At 38.8% G+C, this 15,000-nt stretch overlaps 1 protein-coding gene across 1 annotated transcript in view; it reads right to left on the bottom strand.

The window, feature by feature from the left end:
* The window catches only part of LOC307132052 (uncharacterized protein), a gene marked incomplete at both ends in the record, with an annotated part of 279,581 nt that overhangs the window by 249,797 nt on the left and 14,784 nt on the right, over nucleotides 1–15,000 (bottom strand). The gene's annotated exons all lie outside the window — the stretch shown is intronic.

Here is a 15,000-nt window from a genome sequence, read left to right as displayed (position 1 = left end):
GTGTGTGTGTGTGTGTGTGTGTGTGTATGCGTGTGATAAAGGTTCAGGTGTGGAGATATGGACAGTCCAGAGATAATCTCTCACACATAGAGCGATGTTGAATCTCTCTCTCTCTCTCTCTCTCTCTCTCTCTCTCTCTCTCTCTCTCTCTCTCTCTCTCTCTCTCTCTCTCTCTCTCACACACACACACACACACACACACACACACACACACACACACACACACACACACACACACACACACACACTGCCCCTAAACCTACCCATCACACACACACACACACACACACACACACACTGCCCCTAAACCTACCCATCACACACACACACACACACACACACACACACACACACACACACACACACACACACACACACACACACACACACACACACACACACACACACACACACACACTGCCCCTAAACCTACCCATCACACACACACACACACACACACACACATACACACACACACACACACACACACACACACACACACACACACACACACACACACACACACACACACACACACACACACACACACACACACTGCCCCTGCCCCTAAACCTACCCATCACACACACACACACACACACACACACACACACACACACACACACACACACACACACACACACACACACACACACACACTGCCCCTGCCCCTAAACCTAGCCCTCACAGGAGACTGTGCAGTTCACTTTCTGTGAAAAAAAAATCATTCTGTGTGATTTATAAGCATTTTGAAAAGTGAGGACATGGGGAACGTCCTCATATTTCTCCCTCTTTTTGTAATACCCATGACACTATACACATTTGTGTCCTGATATTTCACGAAAACATGCCCACACACACACACACACACACTGCCCCTGCCCCTAAACCTACCCATCACACACACACACACACACACACACACACACTGCCCCTGCCCCTAAACCTACCCATCACACACACACACACACACACACACACACACACACACACACACACACACACACACACACACACACACACACACACACACACACACACACTGCCCCTAAACCTACCCATCACACACACACACACACTGCCCCTAAACCTACCCATCACACACACACACACACACACACACACACACACACACACACACACACACACACACACACACACACACACACACACACACACACACACACACACACACACACTGCCCCTAAACCTACACATCACAGGAGACATTCTGCATTTTTGCATTTTTACATTTTCAAAAAACATCACTTAGTCTGATTTATAAGATGTTTTGCTCATGGGGACCAAAAAATGTTCCCACAAGGACGAGGATGAGGATATTACCATCTTTGTGAGGACATTTTACTTATTCATAACGCTCTGAACCGCTGAATCGACTCAGTGATTCATAACGCTCTGAACCGCTGAATCGACTCAGTGATTCATAACGCTCTGAACCGCTGAATCGACTCACTGACTCATAACGCTCTGAACCGCTGAATCGACTCACTGATTCATAACGCTCTGAACCGCTGAATCGACTCAGTGATTCATAACGCTCTGAACCGCTGAATCGACTCACTGACTCATAACGCTCTGAACCGCTGAATCGACTCACTGATTCATAACGCTCTGAACCGCTGAATCGACTCACTGATTCATAACGCTCTGAACCGCTGAATCGACTCACTGATTCATAACGCTCTGAACCGCTGAATCGACTCACTGATTCATAACGCTCTGAACCGCTGAATCGACTCACTGATTCATAACGCTCTGAACCGCTGAATCGACTCACTGATTCATAATGCTCAGAACCGCTGAATCGACTCACTGATTCATAACGCTCTGAAGCTTCATGATGCCGTGTTTTGAAATCGTCATCACTATAGAAGTCGTTATTTAGGGTTTTTTTGCGCACAGAAACTATTCTCGTCTTCATAAAGTTATTGTAGAGCCGCTGTAGTGAGATGGACTTTGTAACTTTAGTCTTTAGTGTCTTTTAAGGGTCTTGAGAGTGTAAAGTTGAGCCAATGGAGGCCTTTCAGAGCATCAGATTTACACTAAAATATCTTCATTTGTGTCTGAAGATGAACGGAGGTCTGACGGGTGTCCAACCACATGAGGCTCAGTCATTAATCACACAATTTACATTTTGGGTGAACTAACCCTTTAATTGGCCAGAGGAGAACTGCCCCCCCGACTGAGCCTGGTTTCTCCAAGGTTTATTTTCCTCCATTCTGCTCCTGATGGGGTTTGGTTTTCTTGCCACTGTTGCCTGTGGCTTGGCTTGCTCAGTTGGGGACACTACATTTTTCAACTAAATATCCAAATAAATCTAACTATTAAACTAAATTAACCATATAAACTAAATTACTGATCTAATGTCCACATTGTCCTCCTGATGTTAAAGAGGTTACCATCCAGTCTATAAGCCACTGTAATCCCACTTTCTTCTTCCATTTCTTTATACAGCAGCTTTGTGACGCACAGTAAGAAGATGTTAAACAAGACTGCCTTACTCCAGTGCCTACTGCAAAGTGTGCAGATTCTAGTCCACCTAATGCCATCCCATCATGGAACTGTCGTAGCATTGGGATAAACTTTACAGAGCATCCAAAATGCAGAAGCACTTCCCTCTTCCCATGATGTACAGAATCGAAAATAGGGCTTAAAAACGGAAAAAAATATCAATGGGTTCACTCCGAGCAGAATCGATATTATAGCGCTTCCGTTTTTGCGTTCCTCAATAAACATTACTGTTCGGAAAACGGTTTGATTTGAAAAAATAACGGTTAATAACGTTATTTTAATTTTAAATATGTATAAATAGACTTATTTTCACTCAATAATAATATAACGCATGATAATTAAACTTGAATATTTATTTCATAACATTTTTAAAACCACAACAGAAATACATGCATTAATTACAGCATAAACAGCAGGTCAAATATTGCGCTGTTTTAATGGAGCTGAAAGTGGCTTCTATATGCTCTTTCTTTTCAGAAGATTGATAACATTATTTGTTCATAACTTTTTTTCAACACGACTTGTTTTAAAAATTGCATGAATAAAGAATAAATAAACTGGATAACCATTGCTCTTTTAATGCTGGTAATTTCAAAGCAAACACTGCGCAACACGTCCTTGCATCCCATAGTCAAACTCAGTCGGCTAATAAAGCTTGATCATTTAATCAATATAACACCATTTAATACGAAGCATCAACCGTCTATATAGAAAACATTGAGCTGTATTGGCCATCTGAAAGACTATAGGACAAATGTTTGATAGATGCTATAGCCTACTTGGACAGGCTTAAACAAAATCCACAAACTAGCCTAAATCAGACTATTTGAGCTTAAAGTTTGTACTGCTTATTTAAACGTACGAAAAGAATGTCCTCCAATAGCTGCGCTTTCATTGATGCGGGGAGAGAAATGTGCTTGAGGCGTGTAAATGCGCGCTCTACATTTCACTCTCGCTTGATCCGTCACATCACATGCTGAGCTACTCAATTCATGATTGGTCACTGCCAAATTAAAATATTAAAGAGAACGATAAAATAACGTTATTAACCGGTTAATGCTCATTTCAAATTAACGTTTCTGTTCAGAACGATTCAAATTGATTTTGATTTCATTTTCGTTTTTGTTCCTCTTAAAATTTCGTTCGTTTCCGGTTTTCGTTTTCGTTCCTTGAACCGGTTCAGAGCCCTGATCGAAAGCCTTGGAAAGATCCACAAAAGCAATGAACAAGTTGTTCGCGACATTTCTCCTGCGGCTGGCGTGAGGTGAATATCATGTCCACTGTACTTCGACCTGCTCTGAACCCACTTTAGTAGATTAAGAATTTAAGATTTAGTAGAAAGAAGGTGGAACATCAAGACTCTAAGATTGTAAGATCAACTGAAGCCTTTTGATTTAATAAAGCTTGAAAATGTTCCCCCCATCTTTGAACAATGTAAATTGAGAACAAGATTGGTCCTAACAGTGAACCCTGTGGAACTCCACATATAAGTTCCGAGCGTTGGGAAACTTCATCTCCTACTGACACTACAAATGTCCTGTCCACCAATCCAATGCCCTTCCCGAAACCCCAACCCACGTTTTTAACGTTTTAATTAAAATCGAATGGTCCACTGTATTAAATCTAAACATTGACCAGCATCCTCTGCCATCAATAAACCATTAATAACTCGTGCACTATGACCTGCTCTAAAACAAGACTTTTACAACCTTCAACAATTGATTGGCTACTGCCTTTTCTATTACTTTTGAGATAAAAGGTAGTTTTGATATGGGTCTATAATCGTTTAAATCGTGAATCGTGTCGCCATCTTTAGATCCTCGGGAACACATCCAGAGACAAGAGAAATGTTCACTATAGACCAGGGAAATGAACCCTCCTCACCGGCCGAGGTCCGGATAATTATATCCCTAAAAACAATAATTTGTTTATTGCCAGACTAAAGAAATGATAGCATTTGTTCCTAATTGAACAAAATATCATATGTTCTCATATGGACAAAACGTGTGTTCATATTGTTAAAGCAAACATTGGGAATCCTTCAAAAAAATGATCTCATTTTGTTGTTGTTCTGTTATGTCCTTTAAGTTGCTTTGGTACAAAATATCTAAATTCAACCAGTAGACGTCAGATGATATATGATGTATGAGTAGTGTTAGAGTAGGCATGAATGTGATGTCAGATGATATATGATGTATGAGTAGTGTTAGAGTAGGCATGAATGTGATGTCAGATGATATATGATGTATGAGTAGTGTTAGAGTAGGCATGAATGTGATGTCAGATGATATATGATGTGTGAGTAGTGTTAGAGTAGGCATGAATGTGATGTCAGATGATATATGATGTGTGTGTGTAGTGTTAGAGTAGGCATGAATGTGATGTCAGATGATATATGATGTGTGTGTAGTGTTAGAGTAGGCATGAATGTGATGTCAGATGATATATGATGTGTGTGTGTAGTGTTAGAGTAGGCATGAATGTGATGTCAGATGATATATGATGTGTGTGTGTAGTGTTAGAGTAGGCATGAATGTGATGTCAGATGATATATGATGTGTGTGTGTAGTGTTAGAGTAGGCATGAATGTGACGTCAGATGATATATGATGTGTGTGTAGTGTTAGAGTAGGCATGAATGTGATGTTAGATGATATATGATGTGTGTGTAGTGTTAGAGTAGGCATGAATGTGATGTCAGATGATATATGATGTGTGTGTGTAGTGTTAGAGTAGGCATGAATGTGATGTCAGATGATATATGATGTGTGTGTGTAGTGTTAGAGTAGGCATGAATGTGATGTCAGATGATATATGATGTGTGTGTGTGTAGTGGTAGAGTAGGCATGAATGTGATGTCAGATGATATATGATGTGTGTGTGTGTAGTGTTAGAGTAGGCATGAATGTGATGTCAGATGATATATGATGTGTGTGTGTGTAGTGGTAGAGTAGGCATGAATGTGATGTCAGATGATATATGATGTGTGTGTGTAGTGGTAGAGTAGGCATGAATGTGATGTCAGATGATATATGATGTGTGTGTGGTGTTAGAGTAGTTATGAATGTGATGTCAGATGATATATGATGTGTGTGTGTAGTGTTAGAGTAGGCATGAATGTGATGTCAGATGATATATGATGTGTGTGTAGTGTTAGAGTAGGCATGAATGTGATGTCAGATGATATATGATGTGTGTGTAGTGTTAGAGTAGGCATGAATGTGATGTCAGATGATATATGATGTGTGTGTAGTGTTAGAGTAGGCATGAATGTGATGTCAGATGATATATGATGTGTGTGTAGTGTTACAGTAGGCATGAATGTGATGTCAGATGATATATGATGTGTGTGTAGTGGTAGAGTAGGCATGAATGTGATGTCAGATGATATATGATGTGTGTGTGTAGTGGTAGAGTAGGCATGAATGTGATGTCAGATGATATATGATGTGTGTGTGTAGTGGTAGAGTAGGCATGAATGTGATGTCAGATGATATATGATGTGTGTGTGGTGTTAGAGTAGTTATGAATGTGATGTCAGATGATATATGATGTGTGTAGTGTTAGAGTAGGCATGAATGTGATGTCAGATGATATATGATGTGTGTGTAGTGTTAGAGTAGGCATGAATGTGATGTCAGATGATATATGATGTGTGTGTAGTGTTAGAGTAGGCATGAATGTGATGTCAGATGATATATGATGTGTGTGTAGTGTTAGAGTAGGCATGAATGTGATGTCAGATGATATATGATGTGTGTGTAGTGTTAGAGTAGGCATGAATGTGATGTCAGATGATATATGATGTGTGTGTAGTGTTAGAGTAGGCATGAATGTGATGTCAGATGATATATGATGTGTGTGTAGTGTTAGAGTAGGCATGAATGTGATGTCAGATGATATATGATGTGTGTGTAGTGTTAGAGTAGGCATGAATGTGATGTCAGATGATATATGATGTGTGTGTAGTGTTAGAGTAGGCATGAATGTGATGTCAGATGATATATGATGTGTGTGTAGTGTTAGAGTAGGCATGAATGTGATGTCAGATGATATATGATGTGTGTGTGTAGTGGTAGAGTAATTATGAATGTGACGTCAGATGATATATGATGTGTGTGTGTGTAGTGTTAGAGTAGGCATGAATGTGATGTCAGATGATATATGATGTGTGTGTAGTGTTAGAGTAGGCATGAATGTGATGTCAGATGATATATGATGTGTGTGTAGTGTTAGAGTAGGCATGAATGTGATGTCAGATGATATATGATGTGTGTGTAGTGTTAGAGTAGGCATGAATGTGATGTCAGATGATATATGATGTGTGTGTAGTGTTAGAGTAGGCATGAATGTGATGTCAGATGATATATGATGTGTGTGTGTAGTGTTAGAGTAGGTATGAATGTGATATCAGATGATATATGATGTGTGTGTAGTGTTAGAGTAGGCATGTATGTGATGTCAGATGATATATGATGTGTGTGTGTAGTGTTAGAGTAGGCATGAATGTGACATCAGATGATATATGATGTGTGTGTAGTGTTAGAGTAGGCATGAATGTGATGTCAGATGATATATGATGTGTGTGTGTAGTGTTAGAGTAGGCATGAATGTGATGTCAGATGATATATGATGTGTGTGTGTGTAGTGTTAGAGTAGGCATGAATGTGACATCAGATGATATATGATGTGTGTGTAGTGTTAGAGTAGGCATGAATGTGATGTCAGATGATATATGATGTGTGTGTAGTGTTAGAGTAGTAATGAATGTGACGTCAGATGATATATGATGTGTGTGTAGTGTTAGAGTAGGCATGAATGTGATGTCAGATGATATATGATGTGTGTGTAGTATTAGAGTAGGCATGAATGTGACGTCAGATGATATATGATGTGTGTGTAGTGTTAGAGTAGTTATGAATGTGATGTCAGATGATATATGATGTGTGTGTAGTGTTAGAGTAGGCATGAATGTGATGTCAGATGATATATGATGTGTGTGTGTGTAGTGTTAGAGTAGGCATGAATGTGATGTTAGATGATATATGATGTGTGTGTAGTGTTAGAGTAGGCATGAATGTGATGTCAGATGATATATGATGTGTGTGTAGTGTTAGAGTAGGCATGAATGTGACATCAGATGATATATGATGTGTGTGTAGTGGTAGAGTAGGCATGAATGTGATGTCAGATGATATATGATGTGTGTGTAGTGTTAGAGTAGGCATGAATTTGATGTCAGATGATATATGATGTGTGTGTAGTGTTAGAGTAGGCATGAATGTGATGTCAGATGATATATGATGTGTGTGTAGTGTTAGAGTAGGCATGAATGTGATGTCAGATGATATATGATGTGTGTGTGTAGTGTTAGAGTAGGCATGAATGTGATGTCAGATGATATATGATGTGTGTGTGTAGTGGTAGAGTAATTATGAATGTGACGTCAGATGATATATGATGTGTGTGTGTGTGTAGTGTTAGAGTAGGCATGAATGTGATGTCAGATGATATATGATGTGTGTGTAGTGTTAGAGTAGGCATGAATGTGATGTCAGATGATATATGATGTGTGTGTAGTGTTAGAGTAGGCATGAATGTGATGTCAGATGATATATGATGTGTGTGTAGTGTTAGAGTAGGCATGAATGTGATGTCAGATGATATATGATGTGTGTGTAGTGTTATAGTAGGCATGAATGTGATGTCAGATGATATATGATGTGTGTGTGTAGTGTTAGAGTAGGTATGAATGTGATATCAGATGATATATGATGTGTGTGTAGTGTTAGAGTAGGCATGTATGTGATGTCAGATGATATATGATGTGTGTGTGTAGTGTTAGAGTAGGCATGAATGTGACATCAGATGATATATGATGTGTGTGTAGTGTTAGAGTAGGCATGAATGTGATGTCAGATGATATATGATGTGTGTGTGTAGTGTTAGAGTAGGCATGAATGTGACATCAGATGATATATGATGTGTGTGTAGTGTTAGAGTAGGCATGAATGTGACATCAGATGATATATGATGTGTGTGTAGTGTTAGAGTAGGCATGAATGTGATGTCAGATGATATATGATGTGTGTGTAGTGTTAGAGTAGTTATGAATGTGACGTCAGATGATATATGATGTGTGTGTAGTGTTAGAGTAGGCATGAATGTGATGTCAGATGATATATGATGTGTGTGTAGTATTAGAGTAGGCATGAATGTGACGTCAGATGATATATGATGTGTGTGTAGTGTTAGAGTAGTTATGAATGTGATGTCAGATGATATATGATGTGTGTGTAGTGTTAGAGTAGGCATGAATGTGATGTCAGATGATATATGATGTGTGTGTGTGTAGTGTTAGAGTAGGCATGAATGTGATGTTAGATGATATATGATGTGTGTGTAGTGTTAGAGTAGGCATGAATGTGATGTCAGATGATATATGATGTGTGTGTGTGTAGTGTTAGAGTAGGCATGAATGTGATGTCAGATGATATATGATGTGTGTGTAGTGTTAGAGTAGGCATGAATGTGATGTCAGATGATATATGATGTGTGTGTAGTGTTAGAGTAGGCATGAATGTGATGTCAGATGATATATGATGTGTGTGTAGTGTTAGAGTAGGCATGAATGTGACGTCAGATGATATATGATGTGTGTGTAGTGTTAGAGTAGGCATGAATGTGACGTCAGATGATATATGTTGTGTGTGTAGTGTTAGAGTAGGCATGAATGTGATGTCAGATGATATATGATGTGTGTGTAGTGTTAGAGTAGGCATGAATGTGATGTCAGATGATATATGATGTGTGTGTAGTATTAGAGTAGGCATGAATGTGATGTCAGATGATATATGATGTGTGTGTGTAGTGTTAGAGTAGGCATGAATGTGATGTCAGATGATATATGATGTGTGTGTAGTGTTAGAGTAGGCATGAATGTGATGTCAGATGATATATGATGTGTGTGTAGTGTTAGAGTAGGCATGAATGTGATGTCAGATGATATATGATGTGTGTGTGTAGTGGTAGAGTAATTATGAATGTGACGTCAGATGATATATGATGTGTGTGTAGTGTTAGAGTAGGCATGAATGTGATGTCAGATGATATATGATGTGTGTGTGTGTGTAGTGGTAGAGTAGGCATGAATGTGATGTCAGATGATATATGATGTGTGTGTAGTTAGAGTAGGCATGAATGTGACATCAGATGATATATGATGTGTGTGTAGTATTAGAGTAGGCATGAATGTGATGTCAGATGATATATGATGTGTGTGTGTAGTGTTAGAGTAGGCATGAATGTGATATCAGATGATATATGATGTGTGTGTAGTGTTAGAGTAGGCATGAATGTGATATCAGATGATATATGATGTGTGTGTAGTGTTAGAGTAGGCATGAATGTGATGTCAGATGATATATGATGTGTGTGTAGTGTTAGAGTAGGCATGAATGTGATGTCAGATGATATATGATGTGTGTGTAGTGTTAGAGTAGGCATGAATGTGATGTCAGATGATATATGATGTGTGTGTAGTGTTAGAGTAGGCATGAATGTGATGTCAGATGATATATGATGTGTGTGTGTGTAGTGTTAGAGTAGGCATGAATGTGATGTTAGATGATATATGATGTGTGTGTGTGTAGTGTTAGAGTAGGCATGAATGTGATGTTAGATGATATATGATGTGTGTGTAGTGTTAGAGTAGGCATGAATGTGATGTCAGATGATATATGATGTGTGTGTGTAGTGTTAGAGTAGGCATGAATGTGATGTCAGATGATATATGATGTGTGTGTAGTGTTAGAGTAGGCATGAATGTGATGTCAGATGATATATGATGTGTGTGTGTAGTGGTAGAGTAATTATGAATGTGACGTCAGATGATATATGATGTGTGTGTAGTGTTAGAGTAGGCATGAATGTGATGTCAGATGATATATGATGTGTGTGTGTGTGTGTGTAGTGGTAGAGTAGGCATGAATGTGATGTCAGATGATATATGATGTGTGTGTAGTGTTAGAGTAGGCATGAATGTGACATCAGATGATATATGATGTGTGTGTAGTATTAGAGTAGGCATGAATGTGATGTCAGATGATATATGATGTGTGTGTGTAGTGTTAGAGTAGGCATGAATGTGATATCAGATGATATATGATGTGTGTGTAGTGTTAGAGTAGGCATGAATGTGATGTCAGATGATATATGATGTGTGTGTAGTGTTAGAGTAGGCATGAATGTGATGTCAGATGATATATGATGTGTGTGTGTAGTGTTAGAGTAGGCATGAATGTGATGTCAGATGATATATGATGTGTGTGTAGTGTTATAGTAGGCATGAATGTGATGTCAGATGATATATGATGTGTGTGTGTAGTGTTAGAGTAGGTATGAATGTGATATCAGATGATATATGATGTGTGTGTAGTGTTAGAGTAGGCATGTATGTGATGTCAGATGATATATGATGTGTGTGTGTAGTGTTAGAGTAGGCATGAATGTGACATCAGATGATATATGATGTGTGTGTAGTGTTAGAGTAGGCATGAATGTGATGTCAGATATGATGTGTGTGTAGTGTTAGAGTAGTTATGAATGTGACGTCAGATGATATATGATGTGTGTGTAGTGTTAGAGTAGGCATGAATGTGATGTCAGATGATATATGATGTGTGTGTAGTATTAGAGTAGGCATGAATGTGACGTCAGATGATATATGATGTGTGTGTAGTGTTAGAGTAGTTATGAATGTGATATCAGATGATATATGATGTGTGTGTAGTGTTAGAGTAGGCATGAATGTGATGTCAGATGATATATGATGTGTGTGTAGTGTTAGAGTAGGCATGAATGTGATGTCAGATGATATATGATGTGTGTGTAGTGTTAGAGTAGGCATGAATGTGATGTCAGATGATATATGATGTGTGTGTAGTGTTAGAGTAGGCATGAATGTGATGTCAGATGATATATGATGTGTGTGTGTGTGTAGTGTTAGAGTAGGCATGAATGTGATGTTAGATGATATATGATGTGTGTGTGTGTAGTGTTAGAGTAGGCATGAATGTGATGTTAGATGATATATGATGTGTGTGTAGTGTTAGAGTAGGCATGAATGTGATGTCAGATGATATATGATGTGTGTGTGTAGTGTTAGAGTAGGCATGAATGTGATGTCAGATGATATATGATGTGTGTGTAGTGTTAGAGTAGGCATGAATGTGATGTCAGATGATATATGATGTGTGTGTAGTGTTAGAGTAGGCATGAATGTGATGTCAGATGATATATGATGTGTGTGTGTGTGTAGTGGTAGAGTAGGCATGAATGTGATGTCAGATGATATATGATGTGTGTGTAGTGTTAGATTAGGCATGAATGTGACATCAGATGATATATGATGTGTGTGTAGTATTAGAGTAGGCATGAATGTGATGTCAGATGATATATGATGTGTGTGTGTAGTGTTAGAGTAGGCATGAATGTGATATCAGATGATATATGATGTGTGTGTAGTGTTAGAGTAGGCATGAATGTGATGTCAGATGATATATGATGTGTGTGTAGTGTTAGAGTAGGCATGAATGTGATGTCAGATGATATATGATGTTTGTGTGTGTAGTGTTAGAGTAGGCATGAATGTGATGTTAGATGATATATGATGTGTGTGTGTGTAGTGTTAGAGTAGGCATGAATGTGATGTTAGATGATATATGATGTGTGTGTAGTGTTAGAGTAGGCATGAATGTGATGTCAGATGATATATGATGTGTGTGTAGTGTTAGAGTAGGCATGAATGTGATGTCAGATGATATATGATGTGTGTGTGTAGTGTTAGAGTAGGCATGAATGTGATGTCAGATGATATATGATGTGTGTGTAGTGTTAGAGTAGGCATGAATGGGATGTCAGATGATATATGATGTGTGTGTAGTGTTAGAGTAGGCATGAATGTGATGTCAGATGATATATGATGTGTGTGTAGTGTTAGAGTAGGCATGAATGTGATGTCAGATGATATATGATGTGTGTGTAGTGTTAGAGTAGGCATGAATGTGATGTCAGATGATATATGATGTGTGTGTGTGTGTAGTGTTAGAGTAGGCATGAATGTGATGTTAGATGATATATGATGTGTGTGTAGTGTTAGAGTAGGCATGAATGTGATGTCAGATGATATATGATGTGTGTGTAGATTTAGAGTAGGCATGAATGTGATGTCAGATGATATATGATGTGTGTGTGTGTGTGTGTAGTGTTAGAGTAGGCATGAATGTGATGTTAGATGATATATGATGTGTGTGTAGTGTTAGAGTAGGCATGAATGTGATGTCAGATGATATATGATGTGTGTGTGTGTGTGTAGTGTTAGAGTAGGCATGAATGTGATGTCAGATGATATATGATGTGTGTGTAGTGTTAGAGTAGTTATGAATGTGATGTCAGATGATATATGATGTGTGTGTGTAGTGTTAGAGTAGTTATGAATGTGATGTCAGATGATATATGATGTGTGTGTGTGTGTAGTGTTAGAGTAGGCATGAATGTGATGTCAGATGATATATGATGTGTGTGTGTAGTGTTAGAGTAGGCATGAATGTGATGTCAGATGATATATGATGTGTGTGTAGTGTTAGAGTAGGCATGAATGTGATGTCAGATGATATATGATGTGTGTGTAGTGTTAGAGTAGGCATGAATGTGATGTCAGATGATATATGATGTGTGTGTAGTGTTAGAGTAGGCATGAATGTGATGTCAGATGATATATGATGTGTGTGTGTAGTGTTAGAGTAGGCATGAATGTGATGTCAGATGATATATGATGTGTGTGTGTAGTGTTAGAGTAGGCATGAATGTGATGTCAGATGATATATGATGTGTGTGTAGTGTTAGAGTAGGCATGAATGTGATGTCAGATGATATATGATGTGTGTGTAGTGTTAGAGTAGGCATGAATGTGATGTCAGATGATATATGATGTGTGTGTGTAGTGTTAGAGTAGGCATGAATGTGATGTGTCAGTGATGGAGTGTCTCCATCTGCTGGCCACACAAACACTAACAGCATCTTTACTCTTATACTGGTATTTCTACTGAGTTTAAAACAGTGAGTGTGAGACAGAGTGTGTGTGTGAGAGAGTGTTTGTGTGTGTGTGTGTGTGTGTGTGTGTGTGTGTGTGTGTGTGTGTGTGTGTGTGTGTGTGTGTGTGTGTGTGTGTGTGTGTGTGTGTGTGTGTGTGTGTGTGTGTGTGTTTGTGAGAGTGAGAGAGAGTGTGTGTGTGTGTGTGTTTGTGTGTGTGTGTGAGAGAGAGAGAGGGAGAGTGTGTGTGAGAGAGTGTTTGTGTGTGTGTGTGTGTGTGTGTGTGTGAGAGAGGGAGAGTTTTTGTGTGTGTGTGTGTGTGTGTGTGTGTGTGTGTGTGTGTGTGTGTGTGTGAGTTTGTGTCTGTGAGTGTGTGTGAGAGAGAGAGGGAGAGTGTGTGTGTGTTTGTGTGTGAGAGAGAGTGTGTGTTTGTGTGTGAGTGTGAGAGAGAGATAGAGTGTGTTTGTGTTTGAGAGGGAGTGTGTGTTTGTGTGTGAGTTTGAGAGAGAGTGTTTGTGTGTGTGAGAGATAGAGTGTGTTGTGTTTTGTGTGTGAGTTTGAGATAGAGTGTGTTTGTGTGTGAGTGTGAGAGAGAGTGTGTGTTTGTGTGTGAGTTTGATACAGAGTGTGTGTTTGTGTGTGTGAGAGAGAGTGTGTGTTTGTGTGTGTGAGAGAGAGTGTGTTTGTGTGTGAGTGTGAGAGAGAGTGTGTTTGTGTGTGAGTGTGAGAGAGAGTGTGTTTGTGTGTGAGAGAGAGGGAGAGTGTGTGTGAGAGAGTGTTTGTGTGTGTTTAATGAGTGTTTATGAACTGATGTGTGTTTCATCTCTCAGAGCTGCTCCTGATTGGCCGAATGTGAGCATATCATTTCACTTCTCTGTTTATTTGAAGGTATTTAAGTGTATGAAGTAATTATGTTCTGCATTACTTTGAGAATTAAGACACACCTCTTAAAGTTAATCAGAAAGCCGATCAGTAGTTTTATTTATATAGTGCTTTATGCAATACAATAAGTCAAAAGTCATAATTATAACAAAAGGTTGAAATTGTAACACGTCATTATGAGAGTTTTATCTCATAATTATGGCTTTTTATGCTAGAATTTCAATGTTTTATGTCATAATTACGATATAGTATGTCATAATCATATATGATTTGCATCATAAATTAGATTTATTATGTCATAATTTAACTTTTTACCTCAGAAATAACTTTTTTCTTATTTGGCGGGAAAGTGCCTCGCTATCGCTGCTGTTCCTTCTGTCACCAGCAGATGCCGCCATTCGCTCTAATCTCAATCTGAACCAAACCTGCAGTGTTTTCGAGCGAACCTTGACGACGGCGCGTTTCTGCGCTCCATCATGTGGTCAAACCCAACGAT

Source organism: Gobio gobio (genome assembly GCF_949357685.1).
Source record: "Gobio gobio genome assembly, chromosome: 9".
Lineage (NCBI taxonomy): Eukaryota > Metazoa > Chordata > Actinopteri > Cypriniformes > Gobionidae > Gobio > Gobio gobio.
The sequence above is the reverse complement of the archived record's forward strand: the minus strand, read 5'-3'. Positions and strand labels throughout refer to the sequence as shown.